General features: G+C 48.0%; 1 non-coding gene across 1 annotated transcript; it reads right to left on the minus strand.

Annotated features, from left to right (window-relative positions):
* Positions 1–10,959: 10,959 nt before the first annotated feature.
* LOC135015542 (U1 spliceosomal RNA) lies at positions 10,960–11,127 on the minus strand. Its single transcript, XR_010213769.1, has one exon. It is a non-coding gene; the product is annotated as a U1 spliceosomal RNA (small nuclear RNA).
* Between the last annotated feature and the right edge of the window lie 6,476 nt (positions 11,128–17,603).

The following is a 17,603-nucleotide window of genomic DNA, read 5'->3' on the forward strand; positions in this document are numbered from 1 at the left end:
TCTATTTTGAAACTTGTTCATTGATGTAGAAGTTAGAAACAGCAAAAATCTACAGCCGCATCACACTGGATATGTCCAATCTCATCTGATGTTGGAAGCTAAGCAGTGTTGTGCCTGGTTAGTTTTTGGATTTCAGGTCCTGCCTTCTGGTTTGGCCACGGCACCTCGGAAATTCACCAAGGTCATGGCCGTGATGACGACCCTTCACCATCGGTGGACCAGGGAGGAATCTCTCCTCCCGATAAACATTCTGGAATTGCGGGCAGTGTTCAATTCATTGATACTGGCCCTGCCTCTAGTACAGAACAGGCCTGTTCAAGTACAATCGGACAACGCCACCACGGTAGTGTACACAAATCATCAAGTCGGCACTCGAAACTGCATGGCAAAGCTGGAAGTATCAAAAATCCTCAGTTGGGTAGAACGTCATCTGCCAGCAATATCGGCAGTGTTCATTCCCGGAGTCCTCAACTGGGAAGCGGATTTCCTCAGTCGTCAGGACGTTCACGCTGGAGAGTGGAGAGGCTGCAGCAGAAATATCTGCACTGGTGTCAGTAGGTGACTGAGGCAGGGATGACTGGGAGATAGTGGGTGACTGAAGCATGTATGAGTGGGATATAGTGGGTGACTGAAGCCGGGGTGACTGGGAGATAGTGGGTGACTGATGCAGGGGTGACAGTGATAGTGGGTGACTTAGGCAGGGGTGACAGGGAGATAGTGGGTTACTGAGGGAGGGGTGATAGGAAGGGGTTGGGTAAGTATGGGAAGAAAGTGGGTGACAGGGATAATAAATGAATAAGGCAGGGATGATAGGGAGATAGTGGATGACTGTGGCAGGGGTGACAGGGACAGTAAGAGACTGAGGCAGGGGTGACAGGGATAGTGGGTGACTGAGGCAGGGGTCGCAGGTATAGTGGTTGACTGAGGCAGCGGTGACTGGGAGATAGTGGGTAACTGAGGCAGGGGTGACAGGGAAAGTGTGTGACTCAGGCAGGGGTGATAGGGAGATAGTGGGCAGCATATCTCTGCCTCACTGCAGCAGCACATTCCTGCTTCACTGACAGCAGCACATCCCTGCAACGTTGACAGCAACACATCCCTGCAACATTGACGGCAGCACATCCCTGCCTCATTGACGGCAGCACATCCCTGCCTCACTTATAGCAGCACATCCCTGCCTCGCTGACAGCAGCACATCACTGCCTCGCTGACAGCAGCACATCACTGCTTCACTGACAGCAGCACATCACTGCTTCACTGACAGCAGAACATCCCTGCCTCACTGGCAGCAGCACATCCCTGCTTTACTGACAGCTGTATATAGGGCCTAATTAAGACCTGATCCCTGCTGTGCATATTCACACAACAGGAGATCAGGTCTGAAGTGCGTGTGTGCTGGTGCCACAGTGCACCGGCACATGCCAGAGATGCGATCAGCATCTCTGCCCAGTGAGCGCCTCTGCCTGATTGACAGGTAGAGGCGGTCACTGGGCAGGAGGAGTCGGGCCAGCGGCGTTGTGCCGCCATTTTGGGGGCACAGTCAGGACAACGCAGACATGACCGGACCGTATGGGGGCGGGGCCGTGACGGCTGTGTGACCCGGACAGCAACGGGCCTTATTTACTAAAATCTCAGATAAATTTTATGGCATTTATGTGCAGTCTAGTTTGCACAGTTGATAGAGTGTTGATCTTGCACTATCAATGTAAGCCTCACATAGGTTTGATACACATGTAAGTTTGTTTTTATTTTACTACATTGTGGTTTGTGGCTCTATACCATGTAATGCATGTCTTTTAACAGTAGTCAAGTCTTCCAATGTGCTTGTTAGTGAAACCCAATACATAGCTTTATTTTATTTTGTTTCTTCAAATATTACATAGTAACATAGTAACATAGTATCTGAGGTTGAAAAAAGACAATTGTCCATCGAGTTCAACCTATTTGTGGTGTCCTATGCATGATGATTTTACTAAAATTTCTGACTGATGCTGCTGTCAGCCATTGCATTTTATCCCTATTTATAGTAACTATAATGCATGACTATGCACCATACCCCTGGATATCCTTATCCAATAGGAATTTATCTAACCCATTCTTAAAGGTGTTGACAGATTCCGCCATTACAACTCCCTCGGGCAGGGAATTCCAAACACGTATTGTCCTTACCGTGAAAAAGCCTTTACGCTGTATTGTGCGGAATCTCCTCTCCTCTAACCTGAGCGAGTGTCCACGAGTCCTCTGTGTTGATCTAACCAGAAACAGGTCCCGCGCAAGCTCTGTGTATTGTCCCCTTATATATTTGTAGATGTTGATCATATCCCCTCTTAGTCTCCGCTTTTCCAATGTAAACATGCCTAGTCTTTCAAGCCTTTCCTAGTATTCCATCATCTCCATGCCCTTAATTAGTTTGGTCGCCCTCCTCTGTACCTTTTCAAGCTCCAGGATATCCTTTTTGTAGTACGGTGCCCAGAACTGTACACAGTATTCAAGGTGTGGCCTCACTAGTGATTTATATAACGGGAGTATAATACTCTCGTCCCTAGCATCAATACCCCGTTTTATGCATGCTAATATCTTATTAGCCTTCTTTGCTGCAGTCCTACTTTGGGTACTACTGCTTAGCTTGCTATCTATGAGGACACCTAAGTCCTTTTCCAGTACAGAAATTCAGAATCCCCTAATTTTACCCCATTTAGTAGGTAGGCATATGTCTTATAACTTTTTTTTTCAATATATAAACATTTTTATTATAAGATTTTCAATGACACAAGTACATCCAAGTTGCAGATTATGGATTGTGAAGGACAAATCAACCATATAAACAATTTAAGCAATTTAAATTGCATGCAGGTAGTAGAATATCAAACTCCTTGGATGAAAGTTGGTCGTAATAAACTAGGATAGAAAAGAATAAAGTAGAAAATAAGATTTTAAACCTACCGGTAAATCTTTTTCTCGTAGTCCGTAGAGGATGCTGGGGACTCCGTAAGGACCATGGGGATAGACGGGCTCCGCAGGAGACATGGGCACTTTAAGAAAGACTTTAGTTCTGGGTGTGCACTGGCTCCTCCCTCTATGCCCCTCTATGCCACAGTTAGAGAAACTGTGCCCAGAGGAGACTGACAGTATGAGGAAAGGATTTTGTTAATCCAGGGCAAGATTCATACCAGCCACACCAATCACACCGTATAACTTGTGATAAACTACCCAGTTATGAGTACGAAAAAACAACATACTGTAGCATTAGTGCAGGACCGATGCAACTCTAACATAACCCTTATTGAAGCAATAACTATATACAAGTATTGCTAAAGTAGTCCGCACTTGGGACGGTCGCCCAGCATCCTCTACGGACTACGAGAAAAAGATTTACCGGTAGGTTTAAAATCTTATTTTCTCTAACGTCCTAGAGGATGCTGGGGACTCCGTGAGGACCATGGGGATTATACCAAAGCTCCAAAACGGGCGGGAGACTGCGGATGACTCTGCAGCACCGATTGAGCAAACATGAGTTCCTCCTCAGCCAGGGTATCAAACTTATAGTATTTTGAAAAGGTGTTTGAACCTGACCAAGTAGCAGCTCGACACAGCTGTAGTGCCGAGACCCCTCGGGCAGCCGCCCAAGAAGAGCCCACTTTCCTCGTGGAATGGGCCTAGACCGATTTCGGTAACTGCAATCCAGCCATAGAATGCGCTTGCTGAATCGTGTTACAAATCCAGCGAGCAATAGCCTGCTTTGAAGCAGGGGCACCAATCTTGTTGGTTGCATACAGGACAAACAGCGCTTCAGTTTTCCTGACTCTAGCCATCCTGGCCACGTAAATTTTCAAAGCCCTGACCACATCAAGTAACTCGGAATCCTCCAAGTCACGCGTAGCCAAAGGCACCACAATAGGTTGGTTCATATGAAAAGATGAGACCACTTTTGGTAGGAATTGAGGACGGGTCCGCAATTCCGCTCTATCCACATGGTACACCAAATATGGGCTTTTATGTGACAAAGCCGCTAATTCCGACACTCGCCTAGCCGAAGCCAAGGCTAATAACATGACCACCTTCCATGTGAGATATTTTAACTCCACCGTTTTAAGTGGTTCAAACCAGTGTGATTTTAGAAAACTTAACACCACGTTAAGGTCCCAAGGTGCCACCGGAGGCACAAAAGGAGGCTGAATATGCAGCACTCCTTTTACAAAAGTCTGAACTTCTGGAAGAGAAACCAATTCTTTTTGAAAGAAAATGGATAAGGCCGAAATCTGGACCTTAATAGAGCCTAATTTTAGGCCCAAATTCACTCCAGTTTGTAGGAAGTGAAGGAAACGGCCCAGATGGAATTCTTCCGTAGGAGCATTCCTGGCCTCACACCAAGAAACATAATTTCGCCATATACGGTGTAATGTTTTGACGTTACATCCTTCCTAGCCTTTATCAGCGTAGGGATGACCTCAACCGGAATGCCTTTCACTGCTAGGATCCGGCATTCAACCGCCATGCCGTCAAACGCAGCCGCGGTAAGTCTTGGAACAGACAGGGCCCCTGATGCAACAGGTCCTGTCTTAGAGGAAGAGGCCACGGATCTTCTGTGAGCATTTCCTGCAGATCCGGATACCAGGTCCTCCGTGGCCAATCTGGAACAATGAGGAATGTTCTCACTCCTCTTTGTCTTATTATCCTTAACACCTTGGGTATGAGAGGAAGAGGAGGAAATACATAGACCGGCCGGAACACCCACGGTGTCACTAGGGTGTCTACAGCTACTGCCTGAGGGTCTCTTGACCTTGCGCAATACCTCTGTAGCTTTTTGTTGAGCCGGGACGCCATCATGTCTATCTGTGGCAGTTCCCACCGACTTGTAATCTGTGCAAAAACTTCCTGATGAAGTCCCCACTCTCCCGGATGTAGGTCGTGTCTGCTGAGGAAGTCTGCTTCCCAGTTGTCCACTCCCAGAATAAACACTGCTGACAGTGCGCTTGCGTGATTCTCCACCCAGCGAAGAATTCTGGTGGCTTGTGCCATCGCCACTCTGCTCCTTGTGCCGCCTTGGCGGTTTACATGAGCCACTGCGGTGACGTTGTCTGACTGGATCAGAACCGGTTGGTCGCGAAGTAAGGTCTCCGCTTGACGTAGGGCATTGTATATGGCCCCTAGTTTCAGGATGTTGATGTGAAGACAAGTCTCTTGACTTGACCAAAGACCTTGGATATTTCTTCCCTGTGTGACTGCTCCCCAACCTTGGAGGCTTGCCTCTGTGGTCACCAGGATCCAGTCCTGAATGCCGAATCTGCGTCACTCGAGAAGGTGAGCACTCTGCAGCCACCACAGGAGTGATACCCTGACCCTGGGGGACAGGGTGATCAACCAATGCATCTGCAAATGTGACCCAGACCACTTGTCCAGTAGGTCCCATTGGAAAGTCCTCGCATGGAACCTGCCGAATGGAATGGCTTCGTATGATGCCACCATCTTTCCCAGGACTCGAGTGCAGTGATGCACTGACACAAGTTTTGGTTTCAATAGGTTCCTGACAAGAGTCATGAGTTCCTGGGCCTTTCCTATCGGGAGATAAACTCTCTTCTGGTCTGTGTCCAGAATCATGCCCAAGAAAGACAGACGAGTCGTAGAAACCAACTGCGACTTTGGGATATTGAAAATCCAGCCGTGTTGCTGTAACACTTTCAGTGAAAGTGATACGCTGTTCAGCAACTGCTCTCTTGATCTCGCTTTTATGAGATCGCTCAAGTACGGGATAATTGTGACACCTTGCTTACGCAGGAGAACCATCATTTCCGCCATTACCTTGGTGAAAATTCTCTGGGCCGTGGAGAGACCAAACAGCAACGTCTGAAATTGGCAATGACAGTCCTGTACCGCAAATCTGAGGTACGCCTGATAAGATGGATAAATGGGGACATGAAGGTATGCATCCTGTACACAAATGCGGACAACAGGTGTCAAGCCGTGTGTTGCCTTTGTCAAGCTGTAATAAGTAGGGGTAAGGACGTTAACCACCTCAGAACATCCTCCCTTATACGTCGTCTGCAGCGCATTAATCATAAGTCAGTGACAAGTTCAAAAACTTTGGATGACAGCGGAAGCAGTCCACTGACCACTAAATCCCTTCCTCTTGTAACCAAGCTCCTGCAAACCACACCACCAACTCCCTCAGTGTCAATTTCCTCCTTAGACAGGAAAGCCAATAGTCCTGCAGGCCATGTCACTGGCAAGTCTGACGAGTCCTCTCCTGCCTGGGATTCCTCCGATGCATCCTTGAGTGTAACGCCTACTGCTGCTGGCGCTGCTGTTGTTGCTGCTGGGAGTCGATCGTCATCCCAGAGGGGAAGTCGGAAGACCACTTGTACTACTTCCAGTAGGCAATTGACTGTCCAACAGTCCTTTGCGAGGAAGATGAAATATCACAGCAGTCATCCTGCTGCAAAGCGGATAACTCTGGTCTTGTCAGCCTGGGTGGTGAGAAACGTGGTTCCGGTATCCATCGTTAATTCAGAGGCAACTAGAGACTTGATTGAGGTACTGTGTCCCCGGTACCAAATGCCATCTAGGTTCCATTTCTCTAGGCAGGCGATACCGAAAATGTACTCAGACCTCAGAAAAAGAGTCACCAGTGTCCTAAAAAATGCAGTTGTACCCAAGGTCCACTAGTCCACATGTCCGTGGTTAAGTGGAGCAGGGCAGACTCAGGACTATATGACTGTGACAGCCCACTGGGTAGATGTATTGCCTCCCGCAGCAAGAACAGCAGCGGCGGCACCAGTAGCAGCATCTCGCAAATGCCAACTCGTTCCTAGGCAGACTACGCTTTGTATCACCGCTTTCCATAAGAGGCACACAGCTGACAACCTCTTACGGAAACTGAGGAACATCATCGCAGAATGGCTTACCCCAATTGGACTCTCCTGGGGATTTGTGACATCGGACAATGCCACCAATATTGTGCGTGCATTTCATCTGGGCAAATTCCAGCACGTCCCATGTTTTGCACATACATTGAATTTGGTGGTGCAGAATTATTTAAAAAAACGACAGGGGCGTGCAAGAGATGCTGTCGGTGGCCCGAAGAATTGCGGGCCACTTTCTGCATTCAGCCACCGCGTGCCGAAGACTGGAGCACCACCAAACATTCCTGAACCTGCCCTGCCATCCTCTGAAGCAAGAGGTGGTAACGAGGTGGAATTCAACCCTCTATATGCTTCAGAGGATGGAGGAGCAGCAAAAGGCCATTCAAGCCTATACATCTACCCACGATATAGACAAAGGAGGGGGAATGCACCTGACTCAAGCGCAGTGGAGAATGATTTCAACGTTGTGTAAGGTTCTGCAACCCTTTGAACTTGCCACACGTGAAGTCAGTTCAGACACTGCCAGCCTGAGTCAGGTCATTCCCCTCATCAGGCTTTTGCAGAAGAAGCTGGAGACATTGAAGGAGGAGCTAAAACAGAGCGATTCCGCTAGGCATGTGGGACTTGTGGATGGAGCCCTTAATTCGCTTAACCAGGATTCAATCTGTTGAAATCAGAGCAATACATTTTGGCCACCGTGCTCGATCCTAGATTTAAAACCTACATTGTAGCTCTCTTTCCGGCAGACAGAAGTCTGCAGAGGTTCAAAGACCTTCTGGTGAGAAAATGGTCAAGTCAAGCGGAACGTGACCCGTCAACAGCTCCTCCTTCACATTCTCCCGCAACTGGGGGTGCAAGGAAAAGGCTAAGAATTCCGAGCCCACCCGCTGGCGGTGATGCAGGGAAGTTTGGAGTGAGTGCTGACATCTGGTCCGGACTGAAGGACCTGGCAACGATTACTGAAATGTCGTCTACTGTCACTGCATATGATTCTGTCACCTTTGAAAGAATGGTGGAGGATTATATGAGTGACTGCATCCAGGTAGGCACGTCAGTATGTATACTGGCAGGAAAAAGAGGCAATTTGGAGGCCCTTGCACAAACTGGCTTTATTCTACCTAAGTTGCCCTCCCTCCAGTGTGTACTCCAGAAGAGAGTGTTTAGTGCAGCCGCTCACCTTGTCAGCAATCGGCGTACGAGGTTACTTCCAGAAAATGTGGAGAAGATGATGATCATCAAAATGAATTATAATCAATTCCTCCGTGGAGACATTTACCAGCAATTGCCTCCAGAAAGTACACAGGGATCTGAGATGGTGGATTCCAGTGGGGACGAATTAATAATATGTGAGGGGGGCGATGTACACAGTGAAAGGGGTGAGGAATCGGAGGATGATGAGGTGGACATCTTGCCTCTGTAGAGCCAGTTTGTGCAAGGAGAGATTGATTGCTTCTTTTTTGGTGGGGGCACAAACCAACCAGTCATTTCAGTCAGCCGTGTGGCAGACCCTGTTGCTGAAATGATGGGTTCGTCAATGTTTTTCTTTTCAATCTAAGCCCCTGCAGTTTTCTGTAAGAATCTGCTTCGCTATGATGATCAACAAGTCACAAGGGCAAACACTCAGGGCTGGAGGCGTAGATCTTAGGACCAGCTGCTACAAGCATGGCAAAGGTGTCACTATCATTGGTAACACCCAGAGAGGCAGCGAGGGAGATTGTAATGCAGTGCGCGCAGATAAGCAGCGCAATGGTAAAAAGGAGGCATGGTCTCATAGGTAGGGGTGTGGCCTGTTTTCCTGAATCTCCATTTTGTTGCTCCGGGTATCCCGGGGGTTGAGTGCTGCACCCGGGGACTAGTGTGTGAGTGGTGCTGGCTCCTGCACAGTGACAGAAACTGGGTGTTGCACGTAATGTTACAGTGAAACACCCATATTCTGTCACTGAAGAGGAGCCGGCACTTTGGTGTCACCCCCCTTGGCGGGTGACACTCGGGTGTGGGCCGCAACCCCGTTGTGGTGCCACTGACCCATGGGAAGCTTTACGTGGCTTACCCATGTGTTAGTAGCCCCAAGCATCTTTTGTGTTAGTCCCTGAAGAAAAACTTCAAATATTTACAAATACATTTTGTAATCAATGGGCCTAATTCAGTAAGGATTGCAAATTCTGCTAAGTAACAGCCTCCCTTCTTGACCACGCTGAAATTGCAGTCTCAGTGCAGTTCAGCGTGATCATAAAAAATGGGTTAGCCTCCTGTTGGTGCAGACTGTATGTGTGCGCAGGAAGCCGCCACCATTTTTGTGATCGCAGCTGCTGCATGTGATGTCATGCAGCAGCTCTGACCACGCCTCCTGTTTCTCCGATGCCGACCCCATTTTGTAGCCCTGCCCATGCACCGCTCCATCTCCGACTTGGAAATGGATTGTTGCTGACCCCCCCCCCAGCACCAATTGACAGTCAGAAGCGATCGCATTATCTGCGGGGTGCCGCAGAAAATGCAGGCGCATGCGTATGCTCTTAGCAATTTTTGCAGTTGGATTGCTTATTGCGATTGCAATCCAACCTGAATCAGGCTCTATTACCTATCACAATGCACTGCGGGTAGTACAAAATGGGGTTAATATAAGAGAAAATCCCCCCAGAGCTGTGCTCCTTAACTGTCCCTGGTGGCTAGTGGAGCGGCTGCCCAGTAATCAGTGTCCACGCCAGTGCGCACATGGCCCACCCCCTACAGCCACGCTGGATCACGGTATAGTGTGGGCACAGAAGTCCCTTACCTCCCTTTCATCAGCGGCCTCGTGATCCCGGAGGGTGGTGTGTGTGTGACTGACCTTAGGAAGAAACCGGAGCCTCCGCTGCAGTGACCCAGCAACCAGGGCACGGGAGTATACTGCGCCGCTGGGAGTGATGGAGCTGCAGTAAAGATGTCTATTAGACCTAACCTGCTGCAGCCCTTGTAGATTCTTATAAAAAAAAGTTCTTCTTTTCTTGTCAAAATTAATAGCTAAGAATAGGCTGCCTGAGGCAGCCCCCTGTTAAGTGGCCTGCTACTGAAGGCACCAACTACAAACTGAGCTCCCTGTTCATGGAAGCGAGGTTACAGAGCAGGGGGCGCTGAGCATCTTGGGAACAGTCAAAAGCTTTGAGCCTGTTGGTGCCTCAGATCAAGATCCTACTCTACACCCCAATGTGAATCCTTGTGGAGTCCAGTGTACCCCACAGAAGAAATGAATGTGTCACACCCATTGGCAGCAACATTAGAATAGCTGCTGATGGGCACAATTGAGAAAGGAAGGGGGGAAAACATTTGAATCCAGCACATATATGTAATTTGAATATGTAATTTGTACCTTCCTACTTTAAAATGTAATGGATGAACCTCACCCTGTGAGAACTATCTTCATGATCAAGAGATCTCATACGCAAGAAAAGCATGTGTTGGGATAGGGCTGTGGAGGGCGGCTGCTCGAGCACACCCCCGTCAAGTTAAGGAGATTCAACTGAGGAAGCACAAGGGAACTCTTGTCTGGGGACAACAACTGCAGGGAGACTACATCTTTTCAGATGAAAATGAGAGGGCGGAAGGCTGCCTAATACTGAAGCACCCTCAAACATCAAACCATATGCAACAACTAGTACAAGCATTCCTGGGGAAAGGTCTGCAGCAGACGGATTTGCATACGGTGATGTCATCCAAGCAGTGGGCCAAACTTGGCTGGAACCCTCATCTGCATATGAAAAGAGAAAAGGGGCGCTTGGATGACCCCTAGTTCGCATTGAACACCCCCCACCCTCCTTTGGTGTGGGGCTCATGTTGGCCATGCCCCAGCCCCTGAAGCATTCAAGCTGATTTCTTGCAGCAGCTGGGCACTGTAACAGCTCCAGAGCTGCTCTGTAAGGCAAATAAAAGGGTGTGGGCCCTGCAACACCACCTGTAGTTCGCATTGTGCGTTGGAAGGCACAAAGTAAGCAGACGGGAGAAGTCAGGATAGTGCGCAAGGGCATAGAAGGGAGGGGCTCAAGAAAAGAGAAGTGGAAACAGACAGCAAACTAGGCTGGAGAGAGACCTGAGACAATGAGATCTAAATTATACCAGAGCCAACCAGGGGAAAGCACAAATGCAGTCCCCCCCCCCCTACCACAAATTATGCAGTCGAGATTCCCACATTTGGGGAAATCACAGAGGTCAGCATACCCAGAATGCAATGAATGAACCTCACCCTGGGAAAACAATCTTCATGACCATGGTATCACCTAAGCAAAATAAGTATGATTTGAGATAGGGCTGGGGAGGGCCGCTGCTCAGGCACACCTCCGTCAAGTAAAGGAGATTCAACTGAGGCAGCACAAGGGAACTCTCATCTGGGGACAACAACTGCAGGGAGAACACATTTTCAGACGAATGTGTGAGGGCAGAAGGCTGCCTAATACTGAAGCACCCCCCAAACAACAAACCAAATGCAACAACTAGTGCAAGCATTCCTGGGGGAAGGCCTGCAGCAGATGGATTCGCATATGGTGATGTCATCCAAGCAATGTTGGCTGCAACCCTTGTCTGCATATGAAAAGAGAAAATGGTCACGCAGGGCATGGCGGCCTTTGTGGGGTTGCTCTTGGATGACCCCTAGATCGCTTTATACACCCCCATCAGTGTGGGGCTCATGTTGGCCATGCCCCAGCCCCTGAAGCATTCAAGCTGATTTCTTGCAGCAGCTGGACCCAGTAACAGCTCCAGAGTTGCTCTACAAGACAAGCAAAAGGGTGTGAGCCATGCAGCACCACCTGTAGTTTGCATACACACATATATAGGACATCATCTCTTATATGCCCCAGGGGCAATAAAATAGTATCCTTATCTAGGGTATCCGTCCATGCCGCAACAGCACTACACATACACACCCAGGCCGACGCAATTGCCGGTCTGAGTAAGGTACCTGAATGTGTATAAATGGACTTCAGGGTAATCTCCTGTTTGCGGTCAGCAGACTCTTTGAGGGTAGCCGTATCCTGGGACGGGAGGGCTAACTTCTTGGATAAGCGTGTTAATGCTTTGTCCACCCAAGGGGAGGATTCCCATCGTAACCTATCCGTTGATGGGAAAGGATACGCCATAAGAATCCTTTTGGAAATCTGCAGGAGATTCCCAAGCTTTTTCACATAACTCGTTCAGCTCGTGTGAGGGGAAAAGGTTACCTCAGGCTTCTTTCCCTTGTACATATGTACTCTCTTGTCAGGGATAGGAGGCTCCTCTGTGATGTGCAAAACATCTTTTATTGCCATAATCATATATCAAATGTATTTTGCCAATTTTGGCTGTAACTTTGCATCATCGTAATCGACACTGGAGTCAGAATCCGTGTCGGTATCTGTGTCAACAATCTGGATAGTGGGCACTTATGAGACCCTGACAGTCCCTGCGACATAGGATCAGGCATGGGTTGAGACCCTGACTGTCCCAAAGCTTCAGCCTTGTCTAATCTTTTGTGCAATGAGTTTACACTAGCAATTAAAACATTTCACATATCCATCCAATCAGGTGTCGGCGGAGACACCACATTCATTTGCTCCCGCTCCTCTCTAATATAGCCTTCTTCCTCAGACATGTCGACACACGCGTACCGACACACCACACACACAGGGAATGCTTTTACTGAAGACATTTCCCCCACAAGGCCCTTTGGCAGAGCTGGCCCTAACCAATATGATGCCCTAGGCAAGATTTTGCCAGGTGCCCCCTAGCACCACCGCTGGTTCCGCCTCTGACCTTGCACCTCTTTCCCAGCACCATTAAACCTCACCCATAACAGTACTTATTTTGGTGTTTGTACCCCCTATATTTTAAACAGGAACAGTTCGCACATTTGGCGCACAGTCCAAAAAGGGGTGTGTTTTTGCTGGCAATGGGCATGTCCACACAATAGTACCCCCAATTAAAATTCCGCCACACAGTACTGCAATTTTATTCACATTTGATCATGTGATAGTGTCCATAATTCACATTACATCCCACAGTAGTATCACTTTACCTTATAAACGTTACTTCTCACAGTAGTGCTCCTTATTCACATTACATCACACTGAATTGCTCCTTATTTACATTACACCACACCCTATTGCTCTTTATTCACATTAGACGACACAGTAAATGCCCTTTCTATACGCAACGCTACATATTAGAGCACCTTATACACATAATGCCACACATTAGTAATGCATTTATACACATAATTCCACACAGTAATGCCCCTTACACATATGAGACACATCATTAATGTCCTTATAAACATAATGCGTCTTACACATTATGACAACCTTTATTAATGCCCTTTTACACATAATGGCCCTCATTCCGAGTTGTTAGCTCGCAAGCTGCTTTTAGCAGCATTGCACACGCTAAGCCGCCGCCTACTGGGAGTGAATCTTAGCTTATCAAAATTGCGAACGAAAGATTAGCAGAATTGCGAGTAGACACTTCTTAGCAGTTTCTGAGTAGCTCCAGACTTACTCGACAACTGTGATCAGTTCAGTCAGTTTCGTTCCTGGTTTGACGTCACAAACACACCCAGCGTTTGCCCAGACACTCCCCCGTTTCTTCAGACACTCCCGCGTTTTACCCAGAAACGGCAGCGTTTTTTCACACACACCCATAAAACGGCCAGTTTCCGCCCAGAAACACCCACTTCCTGTCAATCACACTACGATCAGCAGAACAAAGAAAAAAACCTCGTAATGCCGTGAGTAAAATACCTAACTGCATAGCAAATTTACTTTGCGCAGTCGCAGAGCGAACATTGCGCATGCGCAATTAGCGGAAAATCGCTGCGATGCGAAGAAAATTACTGAGCGAACAACTCGGAATGACCACCAATGTCCCTTACACATATGCCGCACATTATTAATGCCCTTATACACATAATGACACACATAGTGCCCCTTACACATATGTTGCACATTATTAATGCATTTTTACATGACACACATAATGCTCCTTACTCATATTCCGAACACTACTGCACAATCAACCCACTCACATGCACACAGCACTCACACTGCCACTAACACTGTGACCTCTGCCTCTGCTTGGATACAGATGTGTCCTCATAAATCTTGCCTCAATGCTAACGTTGGGGCACCTTTTTTTATTAAAAGGCATCTTATTTGCATTGCTATGTTGTTAGGATGAACACGCAGCTTCTGCTGATTAAAATGATATGCAGCACGCCTATATACTGTGTGAGACTGTGGCTGTATCTGCATATGAAATGCTACACACAGAATATAGGCATGCCGCATATCATTTTAATCAGCAGAAGTTGCTGATGCCCCTAGGCATATCAAATGCCCTAGGCAATTGCCTAGTTTGCCTATGCCTATGGCCGGCTCTGCCCTTTGGAGAGACAGAGAGAGAGTATGCCAGCACATACCCTAGCGCTATATAACCCAGGAATAGCACAGTAACTTAATGTTTGCACAGTAGCGCTGCTGTATGTAATTTGCGCCAAATTATGTGCCCCCCCCCCCCCCTCTCTTTTCAACCCTCTTGTCTACCGTGGTATAAGCAGGGGAGAGTCCGGGGAGCTTCCTCTCAGCTGTGCTGTGGAGAAAAAATGGCGCTGGTGAGTGCTGAGGGAGAAGCCCCGCCCCCTCGGCGGCGGGCTTCTGTCCCGCTTAAACTGTACAATTGGCGGGGGCTCATACATATATACAGTGCCCAGCTGTATATATGTTATATTTCTGCCAAAAAGAGGTTTATATTGCAGCCCAGGGCACCCACCCTGCGCCCTGCACCCTTACAGTGACCGGAGTATGTGAGGTGTATGGGAGCAATGGCGCACAGCTGCAGTGCTGTGCGTTACCTCAATGAAGATCATGAAGTCCTCTGCCGCCTCTGAAGTCTTCTTTTCTTCTCATACTCACCCGGCTTCTATCTTCCGGCTCTGCGAGGGGGACGGCGGCGCGGCTCTGGGACGGACGGCGAGGGTGAGATCCTGCGTACCAATCCCTTTGGAGCTAATCCCTTTGGAGCTAATGGTGTCCAGTAGCTTAAGAAGCAGGACCTTGCAACTCGGAGAGTAGGGCTGCTTCTCTCCCCTCAGTCCCTCGATGCAGGGAGTCTGTTGCCAGCAGTGCTCCCTGAAAATTAAAAACCTAACAAAATACTTTCTGTCAGAAAGCTCAGGAGAGCTCCTGAAAAGCACCCAGTCTCCACTGGGCACAGTATCAAACTGAGGTATGGAGGAGGGGCATAGAGGGAGGAGCCAGTGCACACCCAGAACTAAAGTCTTTCTTAAAGTGCCCATGTCTCCTGCGGAGCCGTCTATCCCCATGGTCCTTACGGAGTCCCCAGCATCCTCTAGGACGTTAGAGAAAATAGGATTTTAATACCTACCGGTAAATCCTTTTCTCTTAGTCCGTAGAGGATGCTGGGCACCCGTCCCAGTGCGTACTGTGTCTGCAGTTATTAAATGGCCCTTAACTCCAGAACATTTATGTGGAGACAACTTTCCCGACTTGACCATCTTCCTTGGACGTTTTCCCCCTGTGTGACTGCTCCCCAGCCTCAGAGGGTTGCATCCATGGTCCCTAGGATCCAGTCCTGGATCCCGAACCTTCGCCCCTCTAGGATGTGAGAACTGTGCAGCCACCAATGGAGTGAGATTCTGGTCTTGGAAGACAGGATTATCCTCCGGTGCGTGTGTAGGTGGGATCCGGACCACTTGTCCAACAGGTCCCACTGGAACACTCTGGCATGGAACCAGCCAAACTGAATGGGCTCGTAGGCCGCAACCATCTTACCCAGCAACCAAATGCATTGATGGATTAACACTCTTGCTGGTTTCAGAATTTGTTTGACCAGACTCTGGATCTCCAGAGCCTTTCCACTGGAAGAAAACCTCTTCTGTGTCCAGTATCACTCCCAAAAACAACAACCGCGTCATTGGGACCAACTGCGATTTTGGCAAGTTTAGGAGCCAACTATGTTGTTGAAGAACTGTCAGGGAGAGTGCAATGTTTTGCACTAACTGGTCCCTGGATTTCGCCTTTATCAAAAGATCATCCAAGTACGGGATAATTGTTACTCCTTGCTTGCGATCACCCTGGTGAAAATCCTCGGAGCCGTGGACAGACCAAACGGCAATGTCTGAAATTGGTAATGACAATACTGAATTGCAAACCTCAGGTAGCTTGATGCAGAGGCTAAATGGGAACATGTAAGTAGGCATCCTTTATGTCTACCAAAACCATGAAATCTCCTTCCTCCGGACTGGAGATCACTGCACTGAGAGATTCCATCTTGAAATTTAATTTCCTTAGGTAGAAATTGAGGGATTTCAGATTTCAGATTGGTCTGACTGAGCTGCCCGGCTTAGGGACCACGAAGAGGCTTGAATAAAAACCTTCTCCCTGCTGACTAAAGCCGATTTGAACAATCGGTGAGGGGGAACGTCTTGAAACCCCAGTTTGTACCCTTGGGACACTATTTGTAAAACACACGAGTCCATGTCCGAATGAATCCTGAACTGACTGAAGAGTTTTAGACGTGCCCCCACTGGTGCGGGCTCCTGCAAGAGAGCCCAAGCGTCATGCGGTGGATTTGGCAGAAGTAGAGGATGATCTCTGCTCCTGCGATCTTGAAGAGGATGCAGACCTCTTCCCTCTTCTCCTTCCTCTACCTGCAAAGAAAGGGGAATCTTAACTTCTTGCATATCTATTTGGCCGAAATGACTGCATCAGATAATGATGCGTCTTCATCCGTTGGGAGGGAACATAGGGCAAGAAGGTTGACTTACCTGCGGGAGCTGCCGAGATCAAATTAACTAGGCAGTCACCAAACAACGCTTCACCTTCATAGGGAAGAGACTCCCTTTCTTCTTGGAGTCAGCATCAGCATTCTCTTGGTGAATCCACAATGCCCTCCTATCCGAGACTGCCATGAAATTGGCCCGTGAACTCAAGAGTCCTATATCCCTTGCAGTCTCACGTAAGTATGCTGCAGTGTCCTTGATATGATACAACGTAAGGAGTATCCCATCTCTCCAAGGTATCTATATCGGATGACAAGGTATTCGACCAATTCTTGAATACTACTACTCACCCATGCACATGTAATGGCAGGTCTAAGTAATGTACCCTTGGTTACATAACTAGAAATAATGTAGCTTCCTGCATACGATCCGCTGGATTTGTGACAGGGCCCCGTGCAGAACAGGGGGTGACTCCCACTTTATTCTGTCCGCGGCGGGAAATGAATAAACAACCAGAATCCTTTTGGGGATTTGAAACCATCTTGTCGAGCTGGCCCAGACTTTCTCAAACAGAGATGGAGGAACGTTACATCAGCTTTCATTATATATCTATATATACATACATATAGACCCCTTTGTCAGGAACAGCAGGGTCTTCAGTGATTTTAATATGTCCTTAATATCCACAATCATGTACTGAATGCTCCTTGCCAATATTGGATCTAATCAGGAAACATTATGGTCGACATAGGAATCAGTATCCGTGTCAGTATCAGTGTGTAGTAACTGGGCAAAATAACATTTTTGCGACCCCGCGGGGCCTGAGGGAAAAGAAACATAGCCATGAACATCACATCTATTCTCTACGTCTGTGTCTGGGACACAGATTTATCCAACCTTACTCTGATATTACTGAAACTTTTACCCAGTCAGTTATTGGTGGTGCCAACAGGGCCACCATCATATGTCTGCATTCCTAATATAGTTTCCTCTTGGGAAAA

Source organism: Pseudophryne corroboree, unplaced genomic scaffold, assembly GCF_028390025.1.
Source record: "Pseudophryne corroboree isolate aPseCor3 unplaced genomic scaffold, aPseCor3.hap2 scaffold_296, whole genome shotgun sequence".
NCBI lineage: Eukaryota > Metazoa > Chordata > Amphibia > Anura > Myobatrachidae > Pseudophryne > Pseudophryne corroboree.